The sequence below is a fragment of the Desmodus rotundus genome, chromosome X (assembly GCF_022682495.2).
Source record: "Desmodus rotundus isolate HL8 chromosome X, HLdesRot8A.1, whole genome shotgun sequence".
NCBI lineage: Eukaryota > Metazoa > Chordata > Mammalia > Chiroptera > Phyllostomidae > Desmodus > Desmodus rotundus.
Window position 1 is genome coordinate 41,949,851 of NC_071400.1, and position 14,097 is coordinate 41,963,947.

Sequence of the window (14,097 nt, forward strand, 5' to 3'; positions counted from 1 at the left end):
TCCTGTTTTGGCTGCTGCTTTGTATTTGTTTCTATGCATTAGGTAGGTCTGCAAGACTCTGGTGGAGACCTTTATCAGACACTGTTTGTGACTGGCCCTGGGTAACTTGTTTGGAGCTATCAGTGATCCACAGCATGTGACTTCCTCTGCTGGGCCTGTTTGTCTGCAGAGAGAATCAGGCTGCACACCAGGGCAGGCTTTTTACCAGCACCAGTCCTGGTGGAGTGTCAGCTAAAATCTCAGAGCTCCCAGAGATCTGCCTTAGTTTTTAGACTTAATCAGTGATATAGCCTCAAGCTGTGCACAGCACACTGGCTTAAGCTCCACAGTGCTGGGCAGAGTAATTCCTGCAGGTGTGGCTATTGCTTTCCCCCAGGCTGATGCCACTTGGAGGGGTGTGCTCTGCCCAAGAAAGATAGCCTGTGAAGTATGGGAAATGACTCAGCACAGGGATCCTGGCGGCTGTTCCTTCACTTTGGTCCCCACAGCCACCAGCCCTAGGCTCCCCCAACGCATCTGTAGTCCACTCTGCCCTCCCTCTAGCAGAGTCCATGGTAAGTGGCTGCAAATGAAATTTTGTGTGTTGGCCCTCCAGCCATGTGTCCCCTGCAGACAGAAACCTCATTGCTTTTCAGAGCTGAATGTTATCTGGGTTCCTTTCTGGCTCTGGTGCTGTAGGATAGGGAGCTCACATGGGGTTTAGACACCACACTTATCAGGGAGAACCCTGCCCCTGCCACTGAAATATCCCTCTAGAACTTCAGCTGCCACCTGTGGGAGCCCAGCTAGCCCTCTCATGCCTCCCATGCACTCCCTACCAGTCACGTTGTGGTGAAGTGGTTTCTTCTGTCTGTCCTTGGTCAGAAGGCTTCTCTACAACTAGTGTTCAGTTGCTGATTCAGGACAATTTCTCTACAATTTAGTTGTAATTCCAGATTGGTCCTGGGAGGAGGTTAGTGTACCTTCTGCCAACTCCTCCGCCATTGTGGGTCTTCCAATAATCTTAATTCTGTCTCCTACCTTAATTCTCCTTAGCCATGTAACATAGCATATTCACAGTTTCCAGGTATTGGACGTGGAAATCCTTGGGAGAATGTATGATTCTGCTTACCACAGCTACTGAATATTACAAAGAGAATTGGCCCCTGGTACTGAAGAGAGAATAGATTAGGGACAGTTGTGGGACACCAGCAATGCTGATAGAATATTTAAGATTCAGGTATTATTTGTAAAATGGCTCGCTATAACCAGCTCTTGAATAGGAAGACAACATATTTGTAAATATGACTGTTTGCTCCCAATTATTTTCTACCTTTAACACAATCGCATATAAACAGACAGTGGAACAGAATGGAGAGCCCAGAAATAAACCCATCTTATAGTATCAATTAGTATTTGACAAAGGAGGCAAGAGCATACAATGGGTTAACAACAGTATATTCAATAAATGGAGAAAATTGGACAGATACATGCAAAAAATGGAAATGGGCTATCTTCCTACACCATGCACAAGAATAAACTCAAAATGGATTAAAGACTTAAAACCACTGGAATCCTAGGAGAAAACTTAGGCAGTAAAATCTCTGACATTTCACTTAACAGTATTTTTTCTGATATATCTCCTTGAGCAAGGGAAACAGAAGAAAAAATAAACAAATGAGACTGCATCAGACTAAAATGCTTTTGCACAGCAAAGGAAGCTATCAACAAAATGAAAACACAACCACTGAATGGGAGAACATATTCACCAATGATACATCTAATAAGGTGTTAATATCCAAAATTTATTAAAAAACTCATAACCCAACACCAAAAAACAAAGCAATCCAATTAAAAGTGAACAGGGGACCTGAACAGACACTCCTCCAGAAAGGACAAACAGACATACAGATGGCCAATAGAAATATGAAAAGATGCTCAATGTCACTAACTATCAGAGAAACAAAAATTAAAATCACAAGAACATGTCACCTCACATCTGTCAGAATGGCTGTCAGGAATAAATCAACCAACAACTAGTGCTGGCAAGGATGTGGAAAAAGGGAACCCTTGTGCACTGTTGGCAATGCAGTTTGGTGCAGCCAATGTGGAAAACTATGGAGGTTTCCCCCCAAAATTAGAAGTGGAACTGCTCTGTGACAGCATATTCACTGTGGGGGTACATATCTGAAGAAACCTAAGACACTAATTCAAATGAATATGTGCACTCCTATGTTCATTGCACCCTTATTTACAACACTCAAGATTTGGAAGCAACACAAGTGCCCATCAGTAGACCAGTGGATAAAAAACTGTACTACCCACTGGTCAGAGTAGCCAACATAAAAAAATCAACAAATAAATGTTGGAGAGGATGCGGAGAAAAGGGAACCCTAGTACATTGTTGGTGGGAATGCAGACTGGGGCGGCCACTGTGGAAAACAGTATGGAATTTCCTCACAAAACTAAAAATGGAACTGCCCTTTGACCCAGCAACTCCACTGCTGGGATCATACCCTAAGAACCCTGAAACACCAATCCAAAAGAACCTATGCACCCCAATGTTCATAGCAGCACAATTTACAATAGCCAAGTACTGGAAGCAACCTAAGTGCCCACCAGCAAATGAGTGGATCCAAAAACTATGGTACATTTACACAATGGAATTCTACGCAGCAGAGAGAAAGAAGGAGCTCCTACCCTTTGCAATGGCATGGATGGAACTGGAGAGCATTATGCTAAGTGAAATAAGCCAGGTGGTGAGGGACAAATACCATACGATCTCACCTTTAACTGGAACATAATCAACAAAAGAAAAAAGCAAACAAAATATAACCAGAGACATTGAAATTAAGAACAATCTAACAATAGCCAGAGGGGAGCGGGGAAGGGATAGTGGGGAGAGGGGTCTACAGGAGCTACTATAAAGGACACAAGGACAAAATCAAGGGGGAGGGTAGAGGTGGGGGAGGGAGGTGGGATTGGCTGGGGTGGGGTGGAGGGATGGGGAGAAAATGCAGACAATTGTAACTGAATAAAAATAAAAAAAATAAAAAACTAATACAAAATAATATTGAATGTAAACTATAATTGAAAAATAAAATTTAAATTAAAAAAAACTGTGCTACCTATATGCAATGGAATATTACTAAGCCATAAAAAATGAAATGTTACCACTTGTGATAACATGGAGGATACTATACTAAATTAAATAAGTCAGTCAGTGAAAGGCCAGTACCATATGATTTCACTTATATGTGGAATGTAAAGAATAATATAAACCAACAAAGAAAACAGAAGCAGACTCAGAGACAACAGACTGATGGTTGACAGAGCAAGGGAGTTAGGGGCTGTGTGAAAGAGATGAAAGGATTGAGAAGTTCAGATTTGTAGTTACAAAATAGTAATGGGGATAGAACGAACAGCATACTAAATATAGTAAATGATATTGTGACAGCTATTTATGGTGAAAGTTGGGTAGTACAAATAATGTCCAGTATGTGACTGTCTAATCACTATGAGGTACACCTGAAACTTAGTACAAAATAATAGTGTATGTAAATTATGACTGAAAAACTTTTAATTTAAAAATAGGATTGTTTTCATTTCCATGTAAACAGGAGTGTTTATAACAGAATTGTTCATAATAGCCAAAGCCTGCAAATAATCGTGTCTGTTGTTCATCGATTGGTGAAGAGATTTTTCAAAAGTATATCTATATAATAAAATATTCAGTAATACAATGGAACAAAATAATAATGCAGTTCATACAATGGACAGAACTCAAAAGCATTATGCTTAGTGAATGAAGCCAGACACAAAAGGTCAAATATTTTATGCTTCTATTTTTATGGAATGTCCTGTAAAGACAAATCTATAATGGGGATTAGTGGATGCATGGGACTGGGCTGAGAACAGGGAATGACTACATATGGTCATGAGGTATTTTTATGAAGTGATGCAAATGCTCTAAAATTAGTTTGTGGTAATCATTGCATAATTTTCTCAATTTACTAGAAATCACTGAATTCTATGGTATGCAAACAGGTAAATTTTATGATATGCAAAGTATACCTCAATAAGCTGTTGAAAAGGAAATCAAAAGAAGGAAAGTCTAGGACTTCTGATCAAGATGGAGGCATAGGTAAATACACTTTGCTTCCTTGCACAACCAAAAGAAGGACAACAACAAATATAAAAACAAAACAAAACAAAACAACCAGAAATGCCAGAAAATCAAACTGTATGGAACTCCGACAACCGAGGACTTAAAGAAGAAACAATCATCCAGACTTCAAGGAAGGGCAGAGAAGGGCAGCCAGGGCAGGGAGGGTGTGTGGCCAGGTGGCAGATCAGGCAGGTGAGGCAGCGGCAGGAGAAACTCCCAGCCTCACAGGAGAGTTCGTTGGAGAGACCCAACAGGTCCTAGAATGTACACAAACACACCCACCTGGGAATTGGCACCAGAAGGGCCCAATTTGCTTGTGGATCATGGGGGAAGTGACTGAAAGCAGGGTGAGAGCCAAGCAAGAGGCATTGTTCCCTATCTGACCCCTCCCCTACAGACAGTGCCACAACCCAGCAAAGTGGGTTGCCCCATCCTGGTAAATACATAAGGCTCCACCCCTCATAACATAACAGGTGTGCCAAGACAAAGAAATCTGGCACAAATGAAAGAACAGATCAAAACTCTAGAAAAAGAACTAAGTGATGAGTAGATAGCCAACCTATCAGATGCAGAGTTCAAAACACTGGTAGTCAGGATGTTCAAAGGAATGATTCAGAAGGGGCACAAAAGACAGGAAGAAACAAACGCTATGCAGACTGAAATAGAGGAAAATATAAAGGGAACCAATAGCGAAGGGAAGGAAACCGGGACTCGGATCAACAATTTGTAACAGAAGGAATAAATAAACTTTCGACCAGGACAGAATGAAGAAACAAGAATTAAAAAAATAAAAAATGAAGAGAGGCTTAGGAACCTCTGGGATAACTTTAAGTGCTCCAACATATGAAACACTGGGATTCCAGAAGGAGAAGAGGAAGACCAAGAAATTGAACACTTAATTGAAAAAATAAAGAGGGAAAACTTCCCCAATTTGGTGAAGGAAATAGACTTCCAGGCATGTCCAGGAAGCTCAGAGAGTCCCAAAGAAATTGGACCCAAGGTGGAACACGCCAAGACACATCATAATTAAAGTTGCTCAAGCTTAAAGATAAGGGGAGAATCTTAAAAGCAGCAAGAGGAAAGGAGGCAGTTACCTACAAAGGAGTTCCCATAAGGCTATCAGCTGATGTCTGAAAGAAACCTTACAGGCAAGAAGGGGCTGAAAAGAAGTATTCCAAGTCATGAAAGGCAAGGACCTACATCCAAGATTACTCTATCCAGCAAAGCTATCATTTAGAATGGAAAGACAGATAAAGTTCTTCGCAGACAAGGTAAAGTTAAATAGGTTCATCATCACCAAGCCCTTACATGCAATGTTAAAGGGTCTTACCTAAGAAAAAGAAGAAGATCAAAACTATGAACAGTAAAATGGCAACAAACTCACAACTATCAACAAGCGAACCTAAAAATACAAAAACTAAAACAAACTGAGCAAACAGAACAGGAATAGAATCACAAAAACGGAGAATCATATGAAGGGTTATCAGCGGGGACTGGGAGGGAGGAAATGGCGGGAAAGGTACAGGGAATAAGAATCATCATTGGTAAGTACAAAGTAGAGAGTGGGAGGTTATGAATAGTATGGGAAATGGAGAAGCCAAAGAACTTGTATGTACGACCCATGGACATGAACTAAGTGGTGGCGGGATGCTGGTGGGAGGGGGGTGCAGGGCAGAGGGGGATAAAGTGGAGAAAAACTGGGACAACTATAATAGCATAATCAATAAAATATAGTTAAAAATAAATAAATAAAATCCTTAAAAAATAGTCTGCCAAGTGACAGAAAACATGATTTAAGTAAATGGTAAGATATTGCTTGCTGAAGGATGAATGTAATACAATATTTAAGTTTTGTAGTTTTTAAGCCTTTGCATTTCTGAAATAGTAAATTTATAGAAAAGTTTAAAAATGCCCAGACCAGTGTGACTCAATTGCTTGGATGTCATCCTGCAAAGTGAAAGGTTGCTGGCTCGATTCCTGGTCAAGGCACATGCCTGGGTTTCGGACCAAGTACCTGGTTGGGTGTGTGCGAGAAGCAACCGATCAGTGTTTCTCTCACACATCGATGTTTCTCTTCCTCTCTCTCCCTTCCCCTCTTCTAAAAATAAATAAATGAAATCTTAAAAAAAAATGTAATGGAGTTAACATATACTTTGAACCAGTCCCCCTAATGTTAACAATTGATAAGCCATAGCAAAGTTATAAAAATCAGGAAATTAAGGTTACTTCCTTAGTATAAACTCAACTTCAGACAATATTGAAATTTCACCAGTTCTTCCCCTATATCTTTTTCCCTATTCCATGATCCAGCAAAGAATCTTTGTCTTCTCCACTCTATGACAGTTCCTTATTCTTTCCTGTAGTTAATGCCCTTTATCCTTTTGATGAATATTGTTCTATAGCATGTGTCTCAATTTGGTTATGTAAGGGACTTTGTCCCAAATAGATTGACTTATGCATTTTTGGCAATAGTACCACAGAAATGATGTTTTGTCATTTTCAGGGTATATAGGATGTCACTAAGTCTTTTTTAATGTTATATGTATGTATATACGTATATACACACAAATATATATATTTGACTTTTCAACTTTTATTTTTCATATTAAACCTAAATCTTTCAATCATGAGGTCTTCTCTGACTGAAATAAATACTAACAATGTTTAAACTAAAATCTATCACTTAACCACATATGAAATTTTCACATATAGTATTTCTTTGAATCTTTTTTCAATTACAAGTTACATTCAATATTATTTTGTACTATTTTTAAATATATTTTATTGATTATGCTATTAGTTGTCCCATTTCCCCCCCTTGATTCCACTCCACCCTGCACACCCCCTCCCACCTACATTCCCCCCCTGTAGTTCATGTCCATGGGTCATACTTTTAAGTTCTTTGGCTTCTATATTTCATACACTATTTTTTTTTGCATTTTCCTTTTTTTTTAAGTTTTTTAAAAATTTTTATTGTTATTCAATTACAGTTGTATGCCTTTTCTCCCCATCCCTCCACCCCACCCCAGCTGAACCCACCTCCCTCCCCCACCTTCACCCTCCCCCTTGAGTTTGTCCATGTGTCCTTTATAGTAGTTCCTGTAATCCCCTCTTCCCACTGTCCCCACCCCACTCCCCCCTGGCTATTGTTAGATTGTTCTTAACTTCAATGTCTCTCGTTATATTTTGTTTGCTTTTTTCTTCTATTGCTTATGTTCCATTAAAGGTGAGATCATATGGTATTTGTCCCTCACCGCCTGGCTTATTTCACTTAGCATTATGCTCTCCAGTTCCATCCATGCTGTTGCAAAGGGTATAAGCTCCTTCTTTCTCTCTGCTGCTTAGAATTCCATTGTCCTACACTATTCTTAACCTCCCCCTGTCTATTTTCTACCTACCATTTATGCTACTTATTCTCTGTACCTTTTCCCCTTCTCTCCTTCTCCCACTCCCCTGCTGATAACCCTCCATGTGATCTCCATTTCTGTGATTCTTTCCTGTTCTAGTTGTTTGCTTAGTTTGCTTTTGTTTTTGTTTTAGGTGTGGTTGTTAATAACTGAGTTTGCTGTCATTTTTACTGTTCATATTTTTGATCTTCTTTTTCTTAGGTAAATCCCTTTAACATTTCATATAATAATGGCTTGGTGATGATGAACTCCTTTAACTTGACCTTATCTGGGGAGCACTTTATCTGCCCCTTCATTCTAAATTAAAGCTTTGCTGGATAGAGCAATCTTGAATGTAGGTCCTTGCCTTTCATGACTTGGAATACTTCCTGCCAGTCCCTTCTTGCCTGCAAGGTCCCTTTTGAGAAATCAGCTGACAGTCCTATTGGAACTCCTTTGTAGGTAACTGTCTCCTTTTCTCTTGTGGCTTTTAAGATTCTCTCCTTATCTTCAATCTTGGGTAATGTAATGATGATGTGCCTTGGTGTGTTCCTCCTTGGGTCCAGCTTCTTTGGGACTCTCTGAGCTTCCTGGACTTCCTGGAAGTCTATTTCCTTTGCCAGATTAGGGAAGTTCTCCTTCATTATTTGTTCAAATAAGTTTTCAATTTTTTGTTCTTCCTCTTCTCCTTCTGGCACCCCTATAATTCGGATGTTGGAACATTTCAAGATGTCCTGGAGGTTCCTAAGCCTCTCCTCATTTTTCTGAATTCTTGTTTCTTCATTCTTTTCTGGTTGGATGTTTCTTTCTTCCTTCTGGTCCACACCGTTGATTTGAGTCCCAGTTTCCTTCGCATCACTATTGGTTCCCTGTACATTTTCCTTTGTCTCTCTTAGCATAGCCGTCATTTTTTCAACCAATTCTGTGAGCGTTTTAATAACCAGTGTTTTGAACTGTGCATCGTATAGGTTGGCTATCTCTTCATCGCTTAGTTGTATTTTTTCTGGAGCTTTGATCTGTTCTTTCATTTGGGCCTTTTTTTTTTTTTTCGTTTTGGGTTGCCTGAGCCACGAAAGATTAAGTGCCTAAGGCAGGTTCTGCTGAAAGGACTGATGCGCCTGACTCTCTTGGAACGTGCAGATAAAAATTCTGGACGAACTTGTCCCTTTGTAAAAAGTCTACCCGCATCCACACAACTGTGGTTCCTTGGAAGAAAGTACGTTCTCGGTGGAGGGGATTACTGCTCTTTTCTTTTCAAGTTTTCCACCTGCCGCATTCCTTCCCTCCAGCGCGTCAGCCTGTACTACGTCTTATTATTGGCTATGTTAAATGTTGTGGGAGGAGGCACTTTGAGACTATGCTTCTATTATTATATTTCCTCAACTTACACTCAGTGGTTTTAGAATACATCTGTGCATTATGCTGGAAAATATTGCTTTTCTGATGGTGATTTTTTAAAATCTTCATTCAATCACCTACATTAATCAGAATTCTTCTGTAATTGTTTCTTCTTCCCCACTTAAGCAATAGGCATTTAAACGGAAAAAAAAGAGGACATACAGACGGCCTATAGACATACAAAAAGGTGCTCAATGTCACTAATCATCAGAGAGATGCAAATCAAAACCACAATGAGATACCACTTCACACTGGTCAGGATGGCCATCATCAATAAATCAGGAGACAACAAGTGTTGCTGAGGGGGTGGAGAAAAGGAAACCCTCCTGCACTGTTGGTGGGAATGCAGATTGGTGCAGCCACCATGGAAAGTAGTATGGAGTTTCCTCAAAAAATTAAAAATGGAACTGCCTTATGATCCAGTGTTTCCAATTCTGGGTGTGTATCTGAAGAAACCTGAAAACTAATTTGAAAGATTATATGCACCCCAGTGCTCATTGCAGCTTACTTACAGTAGCCAAGATTTGGAAGCAACCTAAGTGCCCATCAATAGATGAGTGGATAAAAAAAGCCATGGTACATTTACAGAATGGAATATTACTCAGCCATGAAAAAGAATGAAATCTTACCAATTGTGATAGCGTTCATGGGCCTGGATGGTATTATGCTAAGTGAAATAAGTCACACACAGAAAGAAAGACATATGATTTTACTTGTGTGTGGAATCTACAGAACAAAATAAATGAACAAATGAAACAGAAACAGACTCATAAATTCAGAGAACAAACTGAGGGTTGTTAGATGGGAGGAGTTTGGGGGGCTGGGTGGAAATGGTGAAGTGAATAAGTGCAAATAGGCAGTTATAAAATCATCATGGGGATATAAAGTACAGTGTAGGGATTATAATCAGTAACATTGTAATAACTATGTACGGTGCCAGGTGGGTACCAGTTTTATTAGAGGATCACTTCGTAAATTATATAACCACTATGTCATAAACCTGAAACGAATATAAAATAATATCAAAAGTCAACTAATTAAAATTGTTTAAATTTAAAAAATTAAAAATAATTAAATATAAATAAGAGCTAAAATAAAATAAATACATGAAATAAAATAATCCTACCTCAGTAATCCAAAATAAAAAGATATGCAGAAACCTTTTTTTAAAAAAGGTGACTCCATTTGAAATCAACTTAAAGGAAAACATTCAGTAAATAATGGCATTGATGGTATTTAAAATGGCAAAAGTCTGTTAAGAAGGCCTTCATGTGACCAATATTGGGGGCCCCACACTCCCAGAGGAGTACCACAACAGTAGAAATCCCAGCCACAGGGCAGGCCTCTTGGGGAGGGGGGACTCTCTGGAGGCAGACTGTCGTTCCCTCACCCTTGACTTCCTAGGACTTGGCCTAGCCTACCTGTAATGGACAAAGGTGCACACATATTCTAAAGCCAGGAAAAGGGCAAGGTGGCTCACACTCATTTGGGGACTAGGTCCACATTTTCCCTGCCTAGTAGAAACCTGAGCAGGGCTTCGGGACTGAGTCTCCCATCAGCCCAGAGATAGAGTGATGAGTTTCAATGTAGTGTTGAAGCAAGCCTTAAAAATTTTTTTCTTTTCCATTTTCCCCCTTTTTACCCAGCTTATGAAAAAGAAGGAAATCTTATCATCTGTGACAGCAAGGATGTACACAGAGGATATTATGCTAAGTGAAGTAAGTCAAGGAATGACAAATACCACATGATTTCACTTATATGTGGAATCTAAAGAACAATGTAAACAAATAAACAAAAAAGAAACAGACTCATAGATTCAGAGAACAGACTGATGGTTGCCAGAGAGGAGTGGGCTTGGGGGACTGGGTGAATAAGGTGAAAGGATTGAGTCGTACAGATTGGTAGTTACAGAATAGTCATGGAGTGTAAAATACAGCATAAGGAATACTATGTAGTCGATAACACTATAATAACCACATATGTTTCCAGATGGGCACTGGAAATACCGGGGGTGGGGAACACTTTGTAAACTATATGTCCACCTACTATGATGTACACCTGAAACAAATACAAAATAATATTGAACACTAAGTGTAATTGAAGAAATTCCAATTAAAAAGAAAAGGAACTATACATCTACTATACGGCACAATTGATCTCAACTGGGATTTTATTTCATTTTTAAGTACATTTTATTGATTATGCTATTACAGTTGACCCGATCTTCTTCTCCCCTTTCTCCCCCTTCTCCCTGCACCACCCCTCCACCCTTCAGCATCCCCCCTTACTTAGTTCATGTTCATGTAAGTTCTTTGGCTTCTCCATTTCCTATACTATCTCAACCTCCTCCTGTCTATTTTGTGCGTACCCATTATGCTTCTTGTTCCCTGTATCTTTTCCCTCCATTCTCCCCCTCCCCAATGACAACCCTCCATGTAATCTCTATCTCTGAGATTCGGTTCCTGTTCTAGTCGTTTGCTTAGTTTTTGTGTTTGTTTTTTGTCTGTTTGTTTGTTAGTTTTTATTTTTTATTGTTATTCAATTACAGTTGTATGCCTTTTCTCCCCATCCCTCCACCCCACCCCAGCTGAACCCACCTCCCTCCCCCACCTCCACCCTCCCCCTTGATTTTGTCCATGTGTCCTTTATAGTAGTTCCTGTAATCCCCTCTCCTCACTGTCCCCTCCCCACTGCCCCCTAGCTATTGTTAGATTGTTCTTAACTTCAATGTCTCTGGTTATATTTTGTTTGCTTTTTTTTCCTGTTGATTATTTGTGTTTGTTTTTTAGGTCCAGTTGTTGGTAGTTGTGAATTTGTTGTTATTTTACTGTTCATAGTTTTTGATCTATTTCATAGAAAAGTCCCTTTAACATTTCCTATAATAAGGGCTTGGTGATGATGAATTCCTTTAACTTTACCTTATGTGGGAAACACTTTATCTGTCCTTCCATTCTAAATGATAACTTTGCTGGATAGAGTAATCTTGGATGTAGGTCCTTGCCTTTCATGACTTGGAATACTTCTTTCCAGCCCCTTCTTGCCCATAAGCTTTCTTTTGAGAGATCAGCTGATAGCCTTATGGGAACTCCTTTGTAGGTAACTGCCTCCTTTCCTCTTGCTGCTTTTAAGATTCCCTCCTTATCTTTAAGCTTGGGTAACTTAATTATGATGTGTCTTGGTGTATTCCTCCTTGGGTCCAATTTCTTTGGGACTCTCTGGGCTTCCTGGACTTCCTGGATATGCCTGGAAGTCTATTTCCTTTGCCAGATTAGGAATGTTTTCCTTCATTATTTGTTCAAATAAGGTTTAAATATCTTGCTCTTCCTCTTCTTCTGGTACCCCCATGATTTGGATGTTGGAATGCTTAAAGATGTCCCAGAAGTTTCTAAGCCTCTCCTCATTTTTTGGCACGCTGGTTTCTTCATTCTGTTCTGGTTGGATGCTAATTTCTTCCTTTTGTTCCCAATTGTTGATTTGAGTCCCACTTTCCTTCCCTTCTCTGTTGGTTTCCTGTATATTTTCCTTTATTTCACTTTGTGTAGCCTTCATCTCATCCTTTATTTTGCGACCAAGCTCAATGAATTCTGTGAGCATCCCGATTACCAGTGTTTTGAACTCTGCATCAGAGAGGTTGTCTATCTCCTCATCACTTGGCTCTTTTTCTGGGGTTTTGATGTGTTCTTTCTTTTGGGCCATATTTTTTGTCTCAGTGCACCTGTTTCATGGTATGGGGCGGAGCCCATGGTATTCGCGTGGTGCGGGGATGAGGGGGTTAACCCTCTTTGCTGCATTGTGGTGCTATCTGTGGGGGAGGGGTAGAGAGGAATGAGTTCCACTTGCTCTGCTCTCGTCCCACTTTCCGTCACTTCCCACAAGTGAATTGTGCCCTTTCAGGTGCTGATTCGCAAGTGGGTGGGTTTGTGTAAGTTTTAGGACCCTGTGGGCCTCTCCAGTGAACTCTCCTGTGAGGCTGGGAGTTTCTCCCGCCACGGCAACCCCCATAGATTTTTTACATCTAGGGGTTCTGAGTCTTTAGTTTCCTGCACTGAAACCCTGGTTTTGTCGGTCTGTCTTGCTCCCCGCGTTGTTCCTTCTGGCTTATCTGCGTGCAAATGTGGGCTCACTGGCGTGGGTGATCTGCCACCTTGTTGCAGGTCCTATCCACCATTTGTTTGGCTGCCCATTTCCGCTCCTCCTACCAGTCTGGGTGAATGTTTCTTTAACTGCTTGGTTGTTGGACTTCCATGCAAATGATTTTCTGGCAGTTCTGCTTGTTCTTTGTTTTTAAATTGGTTGTGATCTTTCTTTTGGTTGTGTGAGGAAGCAAAGCATTTCTGCCTCCACCTCCATCTTGGCCAGAAGCCCTCAACTAGATTTTAACTGTGTTAAAATTAGTTAAATCAAATCTAAAGAATAGAATAGACAACTATTAATAAGCACAATTTAATAAAGTATAATCCCAATTGTGGAGAAGAACACAGATAATCTGCAGAACAAAAAACCACATAGAATAAACCAATACTTGAAAAATATATAAACCTTATTAGGAGACAAGGAAGTACAAATACACCCCCCCAAAAGCATCTTTTTATACCTATTTAATCAACCCAAAATGTTTTAAAAGATAAAACCCAATATTTGTGAGGCTGTGGGGAAGTATATATGTTGAAAGTGGTGATCATAATAATAACAATAGCCAACATTCACTGTGCCCACCTTCCTCATCACATTTCTGTGCAGGGGGCCTGTTATTTCTCCCATTTCATAATTGAGACAAAAGTGACTCAGCTGAGTTAACTAGTTCACCCTAATAAGAGCAGCTTGTTGAAGTTTAATCCCTGTGTTCTTAACCAAAACTCTACACTGCCTTCCCCTATAATATGTAACTAGAGCAATGAAAAAATTCTTACTCTCTCAGTAATATATTCCAGGCGCAGAAACTTTGCCTGAGAAAATAATTCCAGAGAGGAAAATGATATCTGTCTATCCATCTGTCTCAAAACACACACACAAAGATGTTTAACAAGTAATTGATTGCTCATTATCTACCAGAAGAAAAACTATAAGCAAATTACAATATGCGAATGCAAACATGTCTTCACCATAAAAAGGGTGTTGACAAATTCATGACTTTCAAATAAGTTTATAAATTGCCCGGTGCTCAAT